Below are 22,675 nucleotides of genomic sequence, written 5' to 3' on the forward strand. Positions count from 1 at the left end.
CCCCAGCGGACCATTTTCTCGGTGATCGCAGCGTTTAAAATGCTCTTCGTTTCCAGGTGGACCCTTCGTTGGTGGGTCCTTGCTACCGTGCAGGTTTCTCTGCGCGGCACCGACGTCGATGCCATGGAGCAGGCTCTCTGCCGGCACAGCGGATCCCGACGCCGCGATACTACGGCTACTGGCGGGTACACATCATACGCAGCCGGGGGATGGGGTTGTAGGCTAAGAGGCGCGAGTGTAGAAGGGCGGGGAGAAAGTGGTTTAACCTCTGGAGTCACGGCGACTCCGTACTGGGCCTCCAATTCCTCCAACCGAGCACGCGCCGTACTTGGTAAATCGGCCGAGTTGCGAAGGTCGCGAGTCGACGTCTCAACTCTTCGACAGTTCCAGCGCTGTCTAACCCAAGCTCCGCGGTAATCATCTCCAACTCGTTCTTGCGCCTGACCGAAATCCACTTGACTCCCATGTTGAGTTGGTCCGGGTCACTGTTGCTGCACGTGGTCTACGATCAAATGTCGGGGGCGTCGCCCGAGGAGTCGAAAAACGTAGCTAAGGACGCGGCGAGAGACGGGGCTCTGAATCCTTAAACGGCGGACGCGTGCGAGGCTATTCGTGGTGAATTACCGGTGGGCCGTCTTGGTCGGGGACCTGGACACGGGGGCTGGCAATTAACACGCGCTTGTTCAGGGGTACTTTAGTCGTTGGTTTCTGCAGGACTGTTCCGGTTAGAATGCGTTGGTTCGAGTTCGGTTTCGGGGGGAGCGCGAGGTGGACAGAAGACGCGGGATCGCTGTCGTTGTATGCTGCGGGATAGGGACCACTGTATTTTGCGCGTTGTGTACTGATCGAAGGCAGGGGATCACTCTGTTCCACACGTTGTATGTTGACCGAATCCTGAGGATGACTGTCTCTTGCGTTGTATACAACCCGGCTTATATTGGGTCTGGCTGAACGGCCGAGCCTCTGCCGACGTCGACGTCTCGGAATCGGCCGAGAACACCACGCGAGAGAGCCGCGGGCGAATGGTAGGTAAATAGTCGAAGATCGGGGGGCGGGGTAGTATGAGAAAGGGATAATTTCATGTATTATACTCGTGGTCGTTCGGCGCATGCCCGCCGCCGACGCCCAGAACTGTTCTCCGGTCTTCACTCCCTCTCTCCCCACTGAATGCAACAGAGATCTGGCTGCCCTTGGCTCTTTCCCCACTGTACCGGGCGCTATGATCCCGCATTGGTTTTGCCTGAGTTATAACGGAATTTTCGTTCTGCTTTGCGTGCTGCTTCGTCGCTGGTGCTTCACTTGGATTTTTTTTTTTTTTCTCTCTTTCTGCTGGGCATGGGAAGGGCATCACTATGCTTTGCTTGGCTGCGGGCGGTACTTTCATTCTGTCGTTTTCCTCTCTCATTTCCTCTTTTTATTTGATGACGGCTAACGGGGATTGTACAGCTTTTCAGCCACGCTTTGCTCGCTGCTGGCCTGTACATTCGTATCGTATTTTCTTATTGATACCCTATAAATTTCTCCTCGGTTTGATGCGGCACTACCTACGCGATCTACTTGTGGGTCTTTAGGCCACGAAGGGTGAAATCCCCCCCAGAAAACTATCGTTTGAATTGTCTCAACAGTCCCTGCTCGGGCGCCATCTGTAAAGTAGTGATCCTAGGCTGGGGTCAGGCTCAGTCTGCCCAGGGTCACCTACAGTTTATTTGTAAGTTGCTGAGACGTTGAGACTGGGGGGAGGGAAGGCGGGTCGTTGGCGCATGGATCGCCGGGCCGCCGTCAACGACGGGGCCTTCGTGAGAAATTAGGGGGGGGGGGGGGGGGGGGGGGGGGGGGGGGGAGAGCGGGCGTGGGGCCGGGCGGCGCGAAACTCACCCGAGACGCTGCACTCCCCGACTTCAGCAGGGTAAAACCCCTGTTGCCAAGGTCGAGGTGGGCCGCGGATCCGGGGAGGTGAAGGAAAAGGATAAGGGGGGGCGCCTCTGTCGAAACGCGTACCACTTCTCACTCCAGCAGGGTAAAACCCTGTTGCCAGAGGCAGAGCGGGAGCGTAGCGACCGAGAACAGTCAGGAAAACGGATGGGGAGGGGGGTGGAGAGATGACCGCAGTCGGTGGTCCGACCGGAGAGAAAACAAATGGAAGCCAACGCGTTCTTAATTCTATGATCGAAGTTTTATTGGATTAATTCCCCTCGCACTCCCTTCTACTCCTACTACTACCTTGGCCATCGGCCAGCTCACCCGCGGATCCGGCGCCTGTGTTCCCGCAGCTCCTCCATGCTTTTTTTCTCCTCTCTGGCGCGCGGCCGTTCAACACTTTTCTTTATCTCTTCACTTCGATGTCCGCGACGTTCCGTCTTCGCTCACTTCCAAGAATCGACTCCTTCTCTCGCCACGGTCGCTCGACGTTCTCCCCACGCCTCGCGCTCGTTTTCGGGCCAACGGGACTTTTCCGAAAGAGATCCGCTCTGCTGCCGGCTGAGCATGGCTCTCTCTCCTCGCCGTCTTCTTTGCGGTTGTTCCGTGTGAGCTGGCCGTTTGGCGGGATTTCGGCTATGCAAAACATAACTAGCTTATTTACTACTATAGCATATGATTGTGACTAATCCAATTATTATTATTATTATTATTATTCTTATTACTATGTGAGGGTCCCAGTATGGGTCCTCACAACATATAATTCTGTATACTGATATTCTGCTGTCTTACAAATAAAATAACTTTAACAATTAACATTATCAAAAGAAAATTGCTTATCATTCGATTGTATATAATCAACTAATTCAAAATCGCTATATCTATGATGCGATATATATCATAGAATTTTACCCTTATCATTTATGTGGGTTATATTATTTATTACAATTGTGTTGTTGAATATAAGGAGATACGATCCTAACAAAGTAGTATTGTCTACGATATTTTTGCCTGAAACTAATATGGCACCATCCTGAATGATGTCTATTTCTTTGTTTTTTTCCCCTTTTTTTAGTGCAGTTGGCTTTAAAGCCATTAAGTAAATTGGTGATGATGAAACAGGTATTCTTTAAATTTATTTGTGCGTAATTGTTAAAAGTTTCACTTTTAAAATTATTCATTAAATAGTATTTCTCCTTACATTCACAAACTTAACTAACATTCCATCATTTTGTGAGATGGCTCTTGCATGGTAAAACTTGCAAATATCTTTAATTTGAGGATATTTTATGTAAATGATTATTAAATCTGCATTTCGAATTATTTTAACCGTTGCAATGTCCAGCAGATCAGACAGTTCAACAGGATGTTTTTCATGCTTATAAATGTCCTCTATTTCGTTTTTATTTAAAATGTTTGTATTGAAAATGTTTACTTTTAAGAGGGTTATGGTATCAACTAAATTTAGTAGGTCAAAAGTTATTAATTTTAAACGATGCTTTCTCAGTATCGTTTCTTCATTGAAGATGACATTTTTTAATGAATTTGATAGCAATTCAATTTCTTTGAAAAATTTGGAATTTATTACAAATTGTTTATTATTATTTTCAGTTAATTCATTTACTTTGTTTTGTATTTTCAAAAAGTCGTCATGATCAGGGCTGCCTGCTATCCATTTCCAAATGGTACCTAATTCATTAATTCCCCTTTCATTCCGTTTTGGAACTAATTCTGAAATCATTAATTTTAATAGACTTAAGTCCATTGATATTTCCCACTCATCGTCTGAATTAATTGATTTGTTGACATATTTGGATTCTTTATCAATTATCTCTCTATAAAAACTCAAATTAGTAATATGGAAAAGTTCAGCGTATGTTTCATAAGTGTAAACGTCTCTGTCGTCTTTGAGCAATAGATAGTCACTATGCGTATTACTTCCGAAGTCGTCAATATAACAAAAGTCAGTATAAGTATATTCGCAGACATTTTCTGGAAAAAATATTTAATATTTGATGTTATCTTTATGTATAATTCTGTTTCTATTGTTGATTATAATTTTATTCGGTCGATTTTCCTTAACTACCTGCTTTTTGTATCGGGATTGAAGTTTATTTCTTTCCCCGAATTTCTTTCATAAACTACTTCTCCTATAAGAGCTAGACCAACGATGTTTTGGATCCAGACTTCTGTGATATGTCACTGCTCCAAAAATATTTCAAAACTTTGCCCCGCCCACTTCCGCCCCCACAAAGAAAGAGAAAACTAAAGACGCAGAATCATAGAGAATAACTATATCTATCCGGTTGCTGAATTTGGATCAGATCAGATAATTTTTGTAGCCAAAAGGAACAAATCAATTTGCATTGGCTACGCAGCGCCCGACGTCACGCTCAGACTGATTTTCTGTCTCTCTCGCACGCATTCTTTGTCGTGTCGTTTAATATTAGCGGCGTCTGCCGGAGGAGAGCCATACTGACTTAGTATCGGGTATAACTGTAGAGTTGCGGTGTCCGCAGCAACTCACAACGTTCCCCCTCGTTCTCTTCTATCTTTGTTATGTAGCTTAAGCATTTTGGTCTGAGCTTCCTTAAGTAATATTGGATTATGTTTGTGTTCTATTTTGTTATACAATATGTCATATGGCATTTGATTGGTCGTTGAATGTATCGTCAGGTTATATTTCAGTGCCGCCCTTATTATTATTTCTGAATAATCTGTTAGATTTAGTTCATCCTTGATGCACCGCGCTATTTCTGTTAGTGTGGAATGTACCCTTTCTACCTGGCCATTTGAGGTGCTGTGTCTGGGATCAGCATAATAAATAGTTAAGTTACTTCTTTGTATGAATGATCTAAATTGTGCTGAAGTAAAGCTTGGTTCGTTGTCAGTCATTAATGATGTTGCTAACGGAAAGTGTTGCAAAATTTCCATTACCTTATTTTCAATGTTTAATTTACTTTGAATTTCCTTGACCACCAAGTATTTGGAATAAGAATCTATACAAGTTATGAATGTTAGGTTTTGGGCATAGTATATGTCTAAGTGTAATTGATCTCCTTCTTTTGCTGGAATGGGAGCTTCCCCAATTGGAATTTGTACAGGGTTTCTGTGATATTTGTTTTTGTTACAGATCTCACAATTTTTTATATATTCTTTTAATTTTTTGTGCAGGTTTGGCCAATAATACAGCTTAGTTATTTGTTTGTAATTTTCATCTAGTCCTCTATGGGCTCTGCAATGTGTTTCTTCTATAATTATAGCTTTATCTTCTGAATTTACTACATCTTGGAGGAACTTTCTCGTGAAGAGAAATTTATTTATGAAGTTTTCCTTTAGCTTATTTTGGATAAGGTATAAATCTTCTAAAGTGCAGTGTATTCCTGTGGTTAAGTGAGGCTGAATAAATTCTTTTAAAATTATTAGCAGATTGTCAACCGTATCAAATTCAATAATATGTCGGGTATTTTCATAAACTCTTACTAACTCATGAACTGTGAATCTCCCTTGCGCTAATAGTAGCTGCTGTTTAAATTGGTTTAGAGGCTTGCTAGTCTCTTGAATGACGTTTTCAAAACTACTCTCTGCTGAATGCTGAGTATTTATATCTGATTCTGATTCTGTCTGGTCGACTATCTGTCATATGATTTATTTTAATCCGAGATAAAGCGTCCGCTACTACGTTAGTTGAGCCTGGCTAATAAATGATTTTTGGTGTGAAACTTTCTATGAAGTAATACCAACGTGTTGGATCATCTTTGCCTGCATGCAGGGCTATGGCGGTCTGGCAGACAGTTTCCTATCCTCGCCATTGTGGCAGCCACTCTCGAGACTCTCCTATTCCGTGTACATCTGGAATATGTTCACTCTGGAAGTAAACAGCAGAATTCTACGGACCAATACATATTTTTCGAACTACAACTTTGTAAGTTTTGTTTTGGATAGTTGAAGGAAACTAGTGGATTATAACAAATGTATAATATTTTATGCTTTGCAGATGCTTAATTTCTGGTCTGTCATTGGGATCACTATTTTGATGTCGTATGTGTTTTATGTTATCATTGGGGCTCCTTTTGGCGGACTCGATAGTCTTCTACGAACCCGGCAGCCACGATCTCCAAGCGAACAAAAGCAGTCGTCAGTAGATGTCCAGCAGGATCAGTTTAATGTCGGAAGGAATCTGGATGAACCTGAAGAGCCTAAGGAAGAAGCCACAACGACTGTTTCAGAATAGTTAAATGTAAGATGCTAATAGTCGTGTTTTGTCTTTCCCATATTTAGATCCAGTATGGTTTTCTTGTATTCAATGACTTTTCGCCGACCAGACATGTTTAAGTTTGCTATTAAGTTAAGACTTTGAAGCCACTTGAGATATTAGATCTTACAAATAACTATTCGACAAGCGCTTTACTCACAAATTCAACTAATAAACGAGGGGGAACGTTGTGAGTTGCTGCGGACACCGCAACTCTACATTTATACCCGATACTTAGTCAGTATGGCTCTCCTCCGGCAGAGGCCGCTAATATTAAACGACACGACAAAGAGTGCGTGCGAGAGAGACAGAAAATCAGTCAGAGCGTGACGTCGGGCGCTGCGTAGCCACTGCAAATTGATTTCTTGCTTTTGGCTACAAAAATGATCCGATCTGATCCAGATTCAGCGATCTGATAGATATGGTCACTATCTATGATTCTGCGTTTTTAGTTTTCTCGAATGTGCAATATTGTGAATATAACAGATTTTCGTCCTTTGTGGGTGCGGAAGGGGGTGGGGAGAAATTCTGAAATATAGGTTTTATAGTGAGATCTAACAGAAGTGCGGATACCAAATTTTGTTACTCTAGCGATAATAGTCTCTGAGATTTGTGGATTTTCGTCCTTTGCGGGGGCGGAAGGGGGTGTGCCGAAATTTGGACACGAAACAGTCAAGGTCCGATATCACAGGAGTATGGATACCAAATTTGGTTGCTCTGGCTCTTATAGGTTCTGAGATCCTTGAACTCATATTTTGCAACTGGCAAAACCGACCATGAAACCTGTGTTTTTGAGAGAGACAGAGCGAGGAAAAATAAAATTGTATTCTTGATTCTGGCTATAATAATTATACGATCTGGTTGAGATTTTACATTCTAGAACATATAAACATCCTCTACGATTCTGCCTTTTTTGGTTTTATCGTATCTTTAAAAACGTGGATGCCACAGATTTTCGTTCTTTGTGGGGCGGAAGTGGGCGGCGCGAAGTTTTGAAATATTTTTGTGGCGTTGTGGGGTGGGGTGGGGAGACCTGAAAAGAAGGGAGAATCTGTTAGGAACACAACATCGAAGTGGGCCCTGAACTATCACTTGGAGCCGTTCAGAACTGGCTCTGGGAATCATTCAGTACAAATATCGAAAGTACAGGGAACATAAAGTAAATAAAAATTCAAATACAAAACAAAGCCCATGAACGAATATTTCCTCACAGGTGCTGGAATAAGATGAATCCAACTATTAATAATCCACGTTCCCCATTCACCCTTTCGCGGGGTATTTTCGGATCCATGGGATCCTTCGACTTTACCGACCAGCATCAGCAGCAGCAGCCGGAGCTGCAGGTCCCCCCCGAAGGTTCCGGCGACAAGAATGGACTCAATGCGATGCCCTTCCTAGGCCAAATCCACACTAGTCTTCTGCTTTCGCGCCCAATGGGTCCAATAGGTCGCGCACACCCCCCCACCTTCCCTCCGATGGGTGATTCAGATGGGTGAGCGGCAGCAGCTCAGACTCCCCTTCCCCCTAGGACATAACTTACCCCCGGCTCCCCTGCAGATTCAATGCTGTGCCACAGATGGCATCGATGGGACCACCGCCCGTGTTGAGCTCCCTCTGGACAGGCGGCGCTTCTCCGGACAGCCGCGGAGACTACTACGACGGCCCGCACAAAGAGTACTCCGACGGCCGCTACGACGGCGACTACGAGGGCGACTACTCGATGCCCACCGAGGAGGACCAAGAGGAGGAGTCGTGCTCCTGTCAGGGCCAGAGCGAGTTCAGCTCGATAGAGCGCACCGAGTCGGACTCGGAGTGGGAGGAGCTCTCCGACGGCCCTTCCCCCAGGGTCTCTCCGCTGGAGTCCCTCGGCGCAGTCGTGCTCTCCACCATGCAGCCGGAGCACAGTCAGCGCATGGTGGCCTTGTACCACCTGCTGGTGGTGCTGCAGATGCTGTGCTGCGCGGTGTTCTGGCTGGTCGAGAAGACTGTGGTCGTCAACGAAACCGTCGGCTCGATGCGCCTCCGATTGTGGAACAGCAAGTTCAAGCTGCGCACCATCCAGCGCCAGTTGCTGTGGCGCATGGCCAATGCCCGGGGCGACGAGACGCTCGTCTTCTTTGCCGTGCTCATGACCACTCCCTGGCTGTTCTCCCTCAGCCTCCTGGGATTCATCCTGTCTTTGGCGGCGCTCCTGAAGAAGACCGTCGAGGAGCTGGTGTTCCAGATACGCCTGCACCTCGTGATCTAGGGGGAAGCCATCGAGCAGAAAGCAGCAAGCAGTATCCAATCACACACTGACAGAAGACAAACGTCCACACGCCCGACACTCCACTCCTCCCCTCAGAGATGTTTGCACTTCCATTTGGGCATCTATTTTCGTTGATGCCAGAATCGTAATGCACGGAATCGTCTCTCCGTTTTTGGCCGCAATGAAAATATATGCCGAAATATTCGAAATTCAAAGTCAAATTCAAACAAGAGTTTCCAGTCGATCAGATATATCGTTTATGCATATTACGATCCGTTCCGTTTGGACGGGAGTCCAATTGCTCATCGTTCATTCCCGTGATTGCATTTATTATTATTTTTATTTCGCTGCATATTTGTTCTGCAATTTATTCAATAATAATCGGAGGAGGAGAGCATGCAGCAGCAGCAAAACATTTCCGCTGCAGCAGCGATTGTGGCAGCCGTGGGGCCTTTGTTGCCACCAATTGCAGGCCCCCGCATACGCACTTCGGAGGCACGGAATCCACCAGAAGCGGCAACAAATGAATCATTAAATATTCACTGTACTCTTATTGATTCAGTGATCAGTGATCAAAACAACACAACAAAAGCGTCATCATCCACGATCCACGACCCATTATACCTGATCCAGAATCCGTAGAAGCATCCATTTTCAGGGCTCTTTTGGGCGCTGGTTGGGGTACGCCTCCGATTTCAATCCCTTGCCACACGGGCAACCCGAGCAAGCCCCGATATGTAAACAGGGTCAAGACTACCTGTGCGAAGGGGGCCAAGGGAGGCGTCGGCATAAGACTCGGCCCGGAAGTGGACATACTCGTGTGCAGCCCTTTCGCCCGGTTATTGATATTCCCATTTGTGATTACAGTCTGTAGCGCCCCAGCAGCTCTTATAGTCTTTGAGCATTAGGCGCTGAAGAGGACGGACAGACGGACGGACGGATGGACGGACGGACAGACGGACAGACAGACAGGGCTCAATCGACTCGGCTATTGATGCTGATCAAGAATATATATACTTTATGGCGTCGGAAACGATTCCTTCTGGACGTTACACACATCCACTTTTACCACAAATCTAATATACCCCAATACTCATTTTGCAAACAGATGCAAAAAAAAACAAAACGGAGAAAATCCCTACTGCAGTCATCGACTGCGATACAACCTCTGGCGCTTACGTATAATTTCGTATAAAATATGTTCTATGTAAATAATCAACCAATTTCTTTTCGGTTTTAGTTGCCGATCGTGTTCTGACATGATAATTATAGTACGAGAACAAAGAATACAATAAGTATAGACAATGGAAGAGATTACTTGGAAGAGTATAATTTTTATACCCGATACTCAAAATGTTTTTTTTTTGTTAATTGTTTTCTTGATGCTGGCTATAATAATAATACGTTCCAATTCAGATTCCGTAGTCTAAAAGATATCGTCATTCTCTACGATTCTGCGTTTTTGGTTTTCTCGTATCTTTCAAATTGTGGATGCCACAGATTTTCGCCCTTTGTGGGGGCGGAAGTGGGCGGGGCAAAGTTTTGAAATATTTTTGTAGCAGTGACATATCACAGAAGTCTGGATCCAAAACATCGTTGCTCTGGCTCTTATAGTCTTTGAGCATTAGGCGCTGAAGGGGACGGACAGACGGACGGACGGACAGACGGACGGACGGACAGACGGACAGATGGACAGACAGACATGACTCAATCGACTCGGCTATTGATGCTGATATACTTTATGGGGTCGGAAACGAATCCTTCTGGACGTTACACACATCCACTTTTACCACAAATCTAATATACCCCAATACTCATTTTGAGTATCGGGTATAAAAACAGGGTCATACCTTGCATCAGAGGAACAGCGGGGCATCGCTAGAAATGATCGGTAAAGCTTGAATGAAGGCGGCGGAAGGCGTGAAAGCGGGAGGAAAACTTACCCGAAGCATCCAGAGGGCCGGCGGAAGGCATGCGCGCCAGCGAAGGGCAGTAGGGAAAACCAGACGCGCACAAGAAAAACAAAGAAAACACCCGGCATCGCGAGAAAATAGTACGTTTCCAGTCCATTGAGGAATTCGCAATCCGGAAGTAGAATACGCACGCTGCGACATATCGAGTAGATCACAAAAACGACCTTACGCTTTATCGAGTGGAGCGTAAGGGCAACGCTGTGTCATATTGAGTAGGTCAGAATAGCGACCATACCCTATATCGGGCGGGGCAAAAGAAGCAAAAGAAGCACCCGGGTCGAGAACAAAGCAAACCTGGGACGCGGAAAACCGGGGTTTTCCGCCAATAAAAGAAGGGGGGAAGTGTGAGGAAAGGTATTCCCACAAGTAGGGGGCAGTATAGGGTTAAGCGCTAACGGCCGTTATCCGGGGATATCCGGAGGCGGCGAATTCCCGAGGAGAGCTCTCCCGGGGAACCAAGATGAGAGGGGAGGACCCCTGGAGAGAGAGCAGCGGGATGACGGGATCGGGCCGGCAGTGGCCCAGCGCATGACCAAATATGGTCATGAGATCACACCACCAGCCAGGTCCCGTTGGAAAGCGACAAGGGAATGAAGGAACGCAGATGGAAAAATACGGGCACCGCATGGCGGAAAGTGCCGTTAGCGCCAGGCGGCATCGGCGGCGCCGACGCAGAAGCGAGCCTATAAGAGGAGGGCCGCGACCAGGAACGGGGATAGTCAGCAAACGGAGCAAGCAAGAGTGAAGTGAATAGTGAGCCACAAGAGTGAGCCCAAGCGAAGGGAAAAGAACTTTAGAAAGCGAACGCGTTGTGTGAGGATTGAGAGGCGGACTCGAGCGTGCAGCCAAGAGCGAAAGACCCCAATCCCTTGAACCAACGGTGCCACGCTTGAAGCGCATCCCACCAGGAGTGAGGCACCCTCGGGCCGAAAAGCCAAGTGAGTCGAGTGAGATGGAACGCGTCAGGCGCCTGACTGAGAGGCGGATTTGGGCCACGTGCCAAGAATCGCTAGCCCCAGTCAGTAGAGCCGGCGGTGCCACGCTTGGCGACGCCGTGGGGGGCCCAGGGAGCGACACGCTCATCGAACCACAGAGGAGAACCAAGAGGAGAACCAGCACCGGAGTCGGAATAGCGTAGGATAGACTTAAGATACCAATAAAGCATATTAGCATACCAGTACAAGACCCAACCCGTGCCTTCTTACTTGTTTGTAGCGGCGTCTGCCGGAGGAGAGCCATACTGACTTAGTATCGGGTATAACTGTAGAGTTGCGGTGTCCGCAGCAACTCACAACGTTCCCCCTCGTTTTATTTTGGAAATATACAAAACAAAACTTTATAATATATCGTCGAATTATTTATGTCGGGTCAAGCAGCTTAAATATTTTAAATTATTGCCAGTGGTGCGGCCCAAAGGAAATGCATTTTGGTTTTGTCGTTTCCAATGCCCCCACTGCAAAGATCATTTGCTACCGCATATGCGCATGCAGCGGAATTCTTTCGTCTCCTTATGTCGCAATCTCTCGGACTCGGCTTAACAGCGTCCCCGAGCAGCTCTAACGCTCTCGGGCTATCATACGCTCTCGCTCGCGTCTAAGCTTGCTGCATAGGGCCCGGCAGATTGGCCCTTCAGCCCTTGCATGGGCAGTTTTGAGCTAATCGTCGCAGCTATTAGATTAACATCCTCGCATCAATCGTTCGCCCAATCATTGCCATATGTACATACGCGATAAGTAGGTTTACATATGCAAATAAATTGTGAATTATAACAGCCTCTCGACTTTCATTAACTTCAAATTGCAACAGTTATTAAAAACGCCTAATAGCTTAACATTTGGTGACCCCGACGTGATTGTGCAATAAATAATCTATCAGTGCAATCACCAACTAATATAGCATTCAAAGATCTAAACTAATTGCCATCTCAACCAGTGTCATCAACCACATAAGTTATCCATAAGTTATCTATTGCTCGTGTTACTCTTTGCGACGATGGCAGCCATGTGACTAAAACTTTAGGACTTGCGTGGGATCCGGTTTCTGATCTACTATTATTTTCGCTCTCGGCCCTTCAATCTTCTTTGAATTCCTGCTGGCGCTCTGTTTTGTCATCCATAGCGCGATTCTACGATCCTCTCGGACTAGCTGGTCCCGTAATTACTAAATCCAAAATCTTTCTCCAGCGTTTGTGCCAAGAGAAGTTGTCCTGGGATGAAAGCCTTCCAGTCGCACTGAACACCGAGTGGCAGGAAATATGCACCAGGTTTGGTCAGATTCGTCGACTTGAATTTCCTCGGCTTGTAGTCCTTCCAGACTCTACGCTGGAAATTCACGGATTTTGCGATGCCAGCAACGAGGCTTATGGTGCATGCATTTTTGTCGTGTCCAAGGGTCAGCATTCCAGCAGTCACTTACTGTGTGCCAAATCTCGTGTGGCTCCTTTGAAGACACTTACAGTACCAAAGTTGGAGCTTTGTGGAGCGGAGTTGCTGGCTAGGCTCATATCTGAGATAGCTGGAATGAATGTATTCAAGGGAAGGTGTTACTGTTGGTGTGATTCTGCCGTTGCGCTCTCTTGGATTCGGGACGAGCCGTCAAGATTTAATATTTTTGTTGCAAATAGAGTGTCAACGATTCAGGAAATGACCGAAAAAATGGAATGGCGCTATGTTCCCACAGCTTTAAACCCAGCCGACATTCTGTCTCGAGGGGCTCATCCGACTGAGCTGAATGAGTCACCTCTTTGGGCTCATGGTCCTCCATTTCTTAGCGGCTCCTCAGATGACTGGCCACCCACTGTGCTACCTGATAAGCCAGCCCTTGAACTTCGTCGGAAGGCTCTTCTGCTCAAATCGCCCTACATGGACATTATTGCTGATTCCAAGTATGCGAATTCATTTGCTTCTTTGCAACGCGTTTTCGGATACATTCACAAGTTTTGCAACCGAATTCGGCGCCCCGGTCTCACTGTCTCAGACATTGAACATGGAACCCAGGTATTGCTACGACTAGTCCAGCGTACTCATCTATGGGAGGACATGAAGTCACTGCGGGCAAGGGGAGCAGTCTCCTCATCGAGCTCAATCGCATCGTTATCGCCATTCATGGATCAGTTTGGACTTCTCAGGGTAGATGGTCGACTGAAAAGCTCTTCGTTGGAATTTGATGGCCGTCATCCAATCATCTTGCCCAGCAGCCATCCACTGACTCTTGCAATAATCTCCCATTTTCATGAGCGGAATCTGCACGCTGGTCCTCGAGCTTTGATTGGACTAATTCGTTCCCAATATTGGCCTATTGGGGGGAGGAAGACGGTAAACAAGGCAGTAAACAAGTGCGTAAGATGCTTTCGACTGAAGCCCAGGGTATTGGAGCATATTATGGCGGATCTTCCAAAGGAGCGGCTCGATGGTTCTCATGCCTTTGAGATCACAGGCGTGGACTTCTGTGGGCCGTTTTTCTACAAACCGGAGGCACGCAACAAGGCTCCAATCAAGTGCTACATCTGCATCTTCATTTGTTCCGCTACCAAGGCTGTTCATCTGGAGCTTATAAAGGACTTATCCACAGTTGCTTTTCTACAAGGACTAAGGCACTTCATATGTACTAGACGAAAGCCGCGGCAAATTTGGTCAGACAACGCAACCAATTTTGTCGGCGCTAAGAATGAGCTGATGGAATTAAAGCGCCTGGTCCTCAGCGATGACCATCAGAAGGCGCAGCTGGATTTTTGCTTGGTCGAGGCTATAGACTGGCATTTCATTCCTCCGCGCTCCCCTCATTTTGGTGGTCTATGGGAGGCTGCAGTGAAGACGGCCAAGTACCACTTCTACCGTGCGATAGGCAACTCGGTTCTTGGATTTGACGAGCTGCGGACGCGGTTGTGCCACATCACGGCAGTGATTAATTCAAGACCTTTAGTTTCAATTTCAGAGAGCCCTGCCGATCTAGACGTTCTAACTCCAGCGCATTTCTTGAATGGTGGCCCTCCTGCTTCGTTCGCTGAGCCTGACGTCACGCAGCTAAACTTCGATCGCCTGGACGGCTGGCAGCGCGTTTCGTACCTGCAGCAGCTCTTTTGGTCCCGGTGGAAGGAGGAGTACATATCGTCACTGCAGCAGCGCTCAAAGTGGCGCACTGTGAAGCCTAGTTTAGCTGTCGCCGATTTGGTTCTTGTCAAGGATGAGAATCTTCCTCCCATGAAGTGACCACTGGCGAGAGTGGTCGAGCTTTTGCCTGGACGAGATGGCGTTTCCCGAGTTGCTGTGCTGAAGACGTCATCTGGAATCACAAAGCGCGCCGTCAACAAGCTGTGCCTACTGCCAAATGCTGTTGCTGTTGAAAGTCAGGCTTCCAACGGGGGGAGTATGTCAGATCAAGCAGCTTAAATATTTTAAATTATTGCCAGTGGTGCGGTCCAAAGGAAATGCATTTTGGTGTTGTCGTTTGCACTGCAAAGATCATTTGCTACCGCATATGCGCATGCAGTGGAATTATTTCGTCTCCTTATGTCGCTATCTCTCGGACTCGGCTTAACAGCGTCCCCGAGCAGCTCTAACGCACTCGGGCTGTCTCGGACCCACAACGCTTCCTATGCTAATGCTAATTCGATTGGTGGCGTTTCGCCATCTGCCATCTGTTCTATCTAGAACCACCAGCCGATTATAAAAACAATTGTGTTGAGTAAGGTAGTCTTGAGTAGTCTGAGGTACTCAGACTAGCACAGCGTAATACTTGATACAGCCGAACATCATTGATAATTACTCTTATCAGTCTAGTGTGTGGGTAGTCGGAAGCTCACATCTTTTTTATGTGGTTTTGTAATCTACAAAATGTCTACATAAGAGTGAAAAAAAAACCCATATTGATATTTACATCTATAACTATTCTGGAGTAGTCTCTGTGGCTTCTTATTTAGGCACGTCGGACTCAACCAGATTACTTCCGGCATTCAACTGGCCCTGCTGGACATCAACTGAGGATTGCTTTTGTTCGCTTGGAGCTTGGGGCTTCAAAACACTTTTCTCCCGGGATCGTAGAAGATTAACGAGTCCGCCAAAAGGAGCCTCAATGACAACGTAAAGCAGATACGAAATGAAAATAGTGATCCCAAAGTCAGACCAAAATTTCTGCATCTGAAAATCATCAATGAGGTTAGTTAAAAATAAGCAACCATCAACTACTAGAAACAAAACCTACTACAATTTGTCCGAGAAATAAGTATTAGTACGAACGCTTCTACTGTTGACTTCCTGTACGAAAAGGTGTCAGATGTACACGGAATAGGAGAGTCTCGAGAGAGGCTGCCACAATGGCGAGGATAGGAAACTGTTGGCCAGACCGCCATGGCCCTGCATGCAGGCAAAGACGATCCAACACAGGGCTAAGGGCCAGCCCACTCTGGTAAGCGTGTAGTACAGAAACTCCTTGAGGGTGGACAGGGGTGGAGCACTCTATTGGGTCGCAGGGTACAGGGCAAACATCGAGGTGATGATCATGGCCAGACTAAGAACCCATCCAGACCATACCAAAATCCGGCTTATTTGGAACTTCTTCCTACAATTCAGGTGAAGAAAATATCCAAAAAGAAATGCAATCAGCCAAGGTGCCGAATGAGTATGTGTGGCAGAATACAGTTTCCTTCCGGCATCTCCTTCGGTTCCATTCCTGCAATTAAATGGGGTTGAAGAACTCCAACGACAAACAGAAGCATCGTGGACCTACTTGAAGAGCAATGAGTATTTGTTGACTATCATCGTGGCAAAGAGGCAGGACGATAGTAGGAGAACAAGAACCGCGATGCCAGCTGCTGCCTTTTTGCCCCACTTATACAGTGCAATCAGCAGAAGCGGAGAGATTATATAAAGCTGCATATCCACTGCCCAGTACCATGTGTGATCCAGGCACTGAAAACGATTATCGTACAAATGGTAATAAGAGTAGATCTATGACTTACAATATTGCTTGTAGCATAATTCTGCACGAAGAGCAGCGTCCAGAACCAGCCCTTTTCATAGGCGGCGGTACCATGGAATCCACCTTTAAAATAAGGTCCCCCAGAAACAATGGGCGTCAGCTTTATGTAAACTAGGATTGCTATTGCAAGTATCGGCACGATCCGTATAATACGATGAAGATACATAAGCGGCACATTCAGTTTTCCTTTGGATCTGTAAGAAAATTGGCAATAATTCTCGATGGATACAAAATATCTCAAACACTTACTTATCCATTGAGCGAAGAGCAACCGTAGCCACTAGTAGGCCACCAATAAAGAAAAAGGAATCAACCGAAAAAAATCCGTGGATAATAAAGCTGGAAAAGGATTTCGCGACCCACTAGCAAACAAAAAAACAGAGCTGAATGGTTTTTGCACATACAAGCATGAGGCCACTAAAACCGAAATCATATTGAAGGTATTTATATTTGGAGAAATTAGCGAATATATGTATTCATGGTCAAAAACAACACAGAATAGGGACATGCAGCGGATTCCATCAAGACAACTGATCACGTTCGGATTCGATTTGCTGTCGACAATGCGGAAGATGGCACGGGAACTTGACCGTGCCGAGCACATCTTCACAGTCACAGAGATACTACCTGGTAGGCAAAATACGAGTTAAATCATTCTGTAAATCATTCAGTTCTCTCCGGTCCTAACTCTGATCCTGGCACAGAAAGTAGTCGTAGAGCGTGCATAGACCCACGATAGTACCCATCAAGCCAAGAAGTACACTGCAATCCATAGTATGAGTCACAGAAATTTATTATGATAAGGTCTAACTTACACTGTGAAAATGGTCATTCCATCCCAAGGTTTCGATTCACTTGTCTGATAGCTGGCCTCGCTAAATTTTATATTTGTGCTGCTTGAGTTCAACAAATTCTGCATTAACTGCTCCAGAAACGTATCCATATGTGCCGCAGAGCAGGAAGCCGGAAAGCAAGATGCGATCTTGATCGAAATGGATACGGCGGGTACAATTAGAAAACAGTACTTTCCATGTATGCTGTGACTACTGGTGATCTCCTCGCTGATCTTGACTCATCGAAGTTACCCAGATGGTAGACATTGCCGGACAGCACTCCTGAGGGAATGGAGCCCCAAGCATCGATCACTGCTCACAAAATTCGTCAACTTCAGTTCTCATTGACTTGAATATAATTTTCATTATTTACTTACTCTTAAGTATAATTTTCCCATAATTTTCCAGTAGTGAGCGCCTGCATGAACTGAGCCATGTCCGCGAAACACAACAGATCCTCCTGACTGGGTATTCGGGGGTGGAAAAGATCCAAGTCCGGGAGCAATTCATACGGAAGTTTTCGGCAAACTTCCCAGCGGGCGGAGACTTTTTAAACGCTGGTAATCTTGCAGGACATCTCCGTCTTTCAGTTGTGCGGCACTGACAAGTACCAGTCCGCAGACAGTCCGCTTAAAACGTTCACCATGCTAATACTTTTTCGATTGAAGGCATTGCACCTTTTGACTGTGATTTTATAGGAATGTTTCGAGGGAAATCTGGCGATAAAATTATCAGTGTGTCAGCTCTCGAGTCGAGTATATCAGCCAAAATGCTTAATTCAGTCAAACATCACCGATAAGGAGCAATCCGTCTAAATTCTAAGTAGTCACAAGCTCATTTATTTATAATCTTTTCCCAGGTAATCGTTTTACTTATTGATGGATTAAATTTGGTTTTAATATGAGTGAGTAAGAAAAAAACGGAGAAAACAAAAGTTTAGCTAAACATGGATGTAGACAATTTGTTCTATAATTCTGATCATTGCGTGAAAAGATGATAGCCAAGGTGCAATTATTACCATTAGTGGTGGCAGATCCTTTCCTTGTTTCAATGTTTTTTCCAATTCTCATGACAAGTGGCAGCAAAATGGCGAGAGTTCGTGAAGAGATTCTGCCTCACCGCAACAACCAAATTTAAAACGAGGGGGAACGTTGTGAGTTGCTGCGGACACCGCAACTCTACATTTATACCCGATACTTAGTCAGTATGGCTCTCCTCCGGCAGAGGCCGCTAATATTAAACGACACGACAAAGAGTGCGTGCGAGAGAGACAGAAAATCAGTCAGAGCGTGACGTCGGGCGCTGCGTAGCCACTGCAAATTGATTTCTTGCTTTTGGCTACAAAAATGATCCGATCTGATCCAGATTCAGCGATCTGATAGATATGGTCACTATCTATGATTCTGCGTTTTTAGTTTTCTCGAATGTGCAATATTGTGAATATAACAGATTTTCGTCCTTTGTGGGTGCGGAAGGGGGTGGGGAGAAATTCTGAAATATAGGTTTTATAGTGAGATCTAACAGAAGTGCGGATACCAAATTTTGTTACTCTAGCGATAATAGTCTCTGAGATTTGTGGATTTTCGTCCTTTGCGGGGGCGGAAGGGGGTGTGCCGAAATTTGGACACGAAACAGTCAAGGTCCGATATCACAGGAGTATGGATACCAAATTTGGTTGCTCTGGCTCTTATAGGTTCTGAGATCCTTGAACTCATATTTTGCAATTGGCAAAACCGACCATGAAACCTGTGTGTTTGAGAGAGACAGAGCGAGGAAAAATAAAATTGTATTCTTGATTCTGGCTATAATAATTATACGATCTGGTTGAGATTTTACATTCTAGAACATATAAACATCCTCTACGATTCTGCCTTTTTTGGTTTTATCGTATCTTTAAAAACGTGGATGCCACAGATTTTCGTTCTTTGTGGGGCGGAAGTGGGCGGCGCGAAGTTTTGAAATATTTTTGTGGCGTTGTGGGGTGGGGTGGGGAGACCTGAAAAGAAGGGAGAATCTGTTAGGAACACAACATCGAAGTGGGCCCTGAACTATCACTTGGAGCCGTTCAGAACTGGCTCTGGGAATCATTCAGTACAAATATCGAAAGTACAGGGAACATAAAGTAAATAAAAATTCAAATACAAAACAAAGCCCATGAACGAATATTTCCTCACAGATGCTGGAATAAGATGAATCCAACTATTAATAATCCACGTTCCCCATTCACCCTTTCGCGGGGTATTTTCGGATCCATGGGATCCTTCGACTTTACCGACCAGCATCAGCAGCAGCAGCCGGAGCTGCAGGTCCCCCCCGAAGGTTCCGGCGACAAGAATGGACTCAATGCGATGCCCTTCCTAGGCCAAATCCACACTAGTCTTCTGCTTTCGCGCCCAATGGGTCCAATAGGTCGCGCACACCCCCCCACCTTCCCTCCGATGGGTGATTCAGATGGGTGAGCGGCAGCAGCTCAGACTCCCCTTCCCCCTAGGACATAACTTATCAGAAGGCGCAGCTGGATTTTTGCTTGGTCGAGGCTATAGACTGGCATTTCATTCCTCCGCGCTCCCCTCATTTTGGTGGTCTATGGGAGGCTGCAGTGAAGACGGCCAAGTACCACTTCTACCGTGCGATAGGCAACTCGGTTCTTGGATTTGACGAGCTGCGGACGCGGTTGTGCCACATCACGGCAGTGATTAATTCAAGACCTTTAGTTTCAATTTCAGAGAGCCCTGCCGATCTAGACGTTCTAACTCCAGCGCATTTCTTGAATGGTGGCCCTCCTGCTTCGTTCGCTGAGCCTGACGTCACGCAGCTAAACTTCGATCGCCTGGACGGCTGGCAGCGCGTTTCGTACCTGCAGCAGCTCTTTTGGTCCCGGTGGAAGGAGGAGTACATATCGTCACTGCAGCAGCGCTCAAAGTGGCGCACTGTGAAGCCTAGTTTAGCTGTCGCCGATTTGGTTCTTGTCAAGGATGAGAATCTTCCTCCCATGAAGTGACCACTGGCGAGAGTGGTCGAGCTTTTGCCTGGACGAGATGGCGTTTCCCGAGTTGCTGTGCTGAAGACGTCATCTGGAATCACAAAGCGCGCCGTCAACAAGCTGTGCCTACTGCCAAATGCTGTTGCTGTTGAAAGTCAGGCTTCCAACGGGGGGAGTATGTCAGATCAAGCAGCTTAAATATTTTAAATTATTGCCAGTGGTGCGGTCCAAAGGAAATGCATTTTGGTGTTGTCGTTTGCACTGCAAAGATCATTTGCTACCGCATATGCGCATGCAGTGGAATTATTTCGTCTCCTTATGTCGCTATCTCTCGGACTCGGCTTAACAGCGTCCCCGAGCAGCTCTAACGCACTCGGGCTGTCTCGGACCCACAACGCTTCCTATGCTAATGCTAATTCGATTGGTGGCGTTTCGCCATCTGCCATCTGTTCTATCTAGAACCACCAGCCGATTATAAAAACAATTGTGTTGAGTAAGGTAGTCTTGAGTAGTCTGAGGTACTCAGACTAGCACAGCGTAATACTTGATACAGCCGAACATCATTGATAATTACTCTTATCAGTCTAGTGTGTGGGTAGTCGGAAGCTCACATCTTTTTTATGTGGTTTTGTAATCTACAAAATGTCTACATAAGAGTGAAAAAAAACCCATATTGATATTTACATCTATAACTATTCTGGAGTAGTCTCTGTGGCTTCTTATTTAGGCACGTCGGACTCAACCAGATTACTTCCGGCATTCAACTGGCCCTGCTGGACATCAACTGAGGATTGCTTTTGTTCGCTTGGAGCTTGGGGCTTCAAAACACTTTTCTCCCGGGATCGTAGAAGATTAACGAGTCCGCCAAAAGGAGCCTCAATGACAACGTAAAGCAGATACGAAATGAAAATAGTGATCCCAAAGTCAGACCAAAATTTCTGCATCTGAAAATCATCAATGAGGTTAGTTAAAAATAAGCAACCATCAACTACTAGAAACAAAACCTACTACAATTTGTCCGAGAAATAAGTATTAGTACGAACGCTTCTACTGTTGACTTCCTGTACGAAAAGGTGTCAGATGTACACGGAATAGGAGAGTCTCGAGAGAGGCTGCCACAATGGCGAGGATAGGAAACTGTTGGCCAGACCGCCATGGCCCTGCATGCAGGCAAAGACGATCCAACACAGGGCTAAGGGCCAGCCCACTCTGGTAAGCGTGTAGTACAGAAACTCCTTGAGGGTGGACAGGGGTGGAGCACTCTATTGGGTCGCAGGGTACAGGGCAAACATCGAGGTGATGATCATGGCCAGACTAAGAACCCATCCAGACCATACCAAAATCCGGCTTATTTGGAACTTCTTCCTACAATTCAGGTGAAGAAAATATCCAAAAAGAAATGCAATCAGCCAAGGTGCCGAATGAGTATGTGTGGCAGAATACAGTTTCCTTCCGGCATCTCCTTCGGTTCCATTCCTGCAATTAAATGGGGTTGAAGAACTCCAACGACAAACAGAAGCATCGTGGACCTACTTGAAGAGCAATGAGTATTTGTTGACTATCATCGTGGCAAAGAGGCAGGACGATAGTAGGAGAACAAGAACCGCGATGCCAGCTGCTGCCTTTTTGCCCCACTTATACAGTGCAATCAGCAGAAGCGGAGAGATTATATAAAGCTGCATATCCACTGCCCAGTACCATGTGTGATCCAGGCACTGAAAACGATTATCGTACAAATGGTAATAAGAGTAGATCTATGACTTACAATATTGCTTGTAGCATAATTCTGCACGAAGAGCAGCGTCCAGAACCAGCCCTTTTCATAGGCGGGCGGTACCATGGAATCCACCTTTAAAATAAGGTCCCCCAGAAACAATGGGCGTCAGCTTTATGTAAACTAGGATTGCTATTGCAAGTATCGGCACGATCCGTATAATACGATGAAGATACATAAGCGGCACATTCAGTTTTCCTTTGGATCTGTAAGAAAATTGGCAATAATTCTCGATGGATACAAAATATCTCAAACACTTACTTATCCATTGAGCGAAGAGCAACCGTAGCCACTAGTAGGCCACCAATAAAGAAAAAGGAATCAACCGAAAAAAATCCGTGGATAATAAAGCTGGAAAAGGATTTCGCGACCCACTAGCAAACAAAAAAACAGAGCTGAATGGTTTTTGCACATACAAGCATGAGGCCACTAAAACCGAAATCATATTGAAGGTATTTATATTTGGAGAAATTAGCGAATATATGTATTCATGGTCAAAAACAACACAGAATAGGGACATGCAGCGGATTCCATCAAGACAACTGATCACGTTCGGATTCGATTTGCTGTCGACAATGCGGAAGATGGCACGGGAACTTGACCGTGCCGAGCACATCTTCACAGTCACAGAGATACTACCTGGTAGGCAAAATACGAGTTAAATCATTCTGTAAATCATTCAGTTCTCTCCGGTCCTAACTCTGATCCTGGCACAG

At 46.0% G+C, this 22,675-nt stretch overlaps 1 pseudogene; it reads right to left on the reverse strand.

The window, feature by feature from the left end:
* Positions 1-15,257: 15,257 nt before the first annotated feature.
* On the reverse strand, positions 15,258-22,025 carry LOC6604110 (annotated as a pseudogene).
* Between the last annotated feature and the right edge of the window lie 650 nt (positions 22,026-22,675).

Source organism: Drosophila persimilis, unplaced genomic scaffold (genome assembly GCF_003286085.1).
Source record: "Drosophila persimilis strain 14011-0111.01,24,50 unplaced genomic scaffold, DperRS2 tig00001292-arrow-arrow-pilon, whole genome shotgun sequence".
Classification (NCBI taxonomy): Eukaryota; Metazoa; Arthropoda; class Insecta; order Diptera; family Drosophilidae; genus Drosophila; species Drosophila persimilis.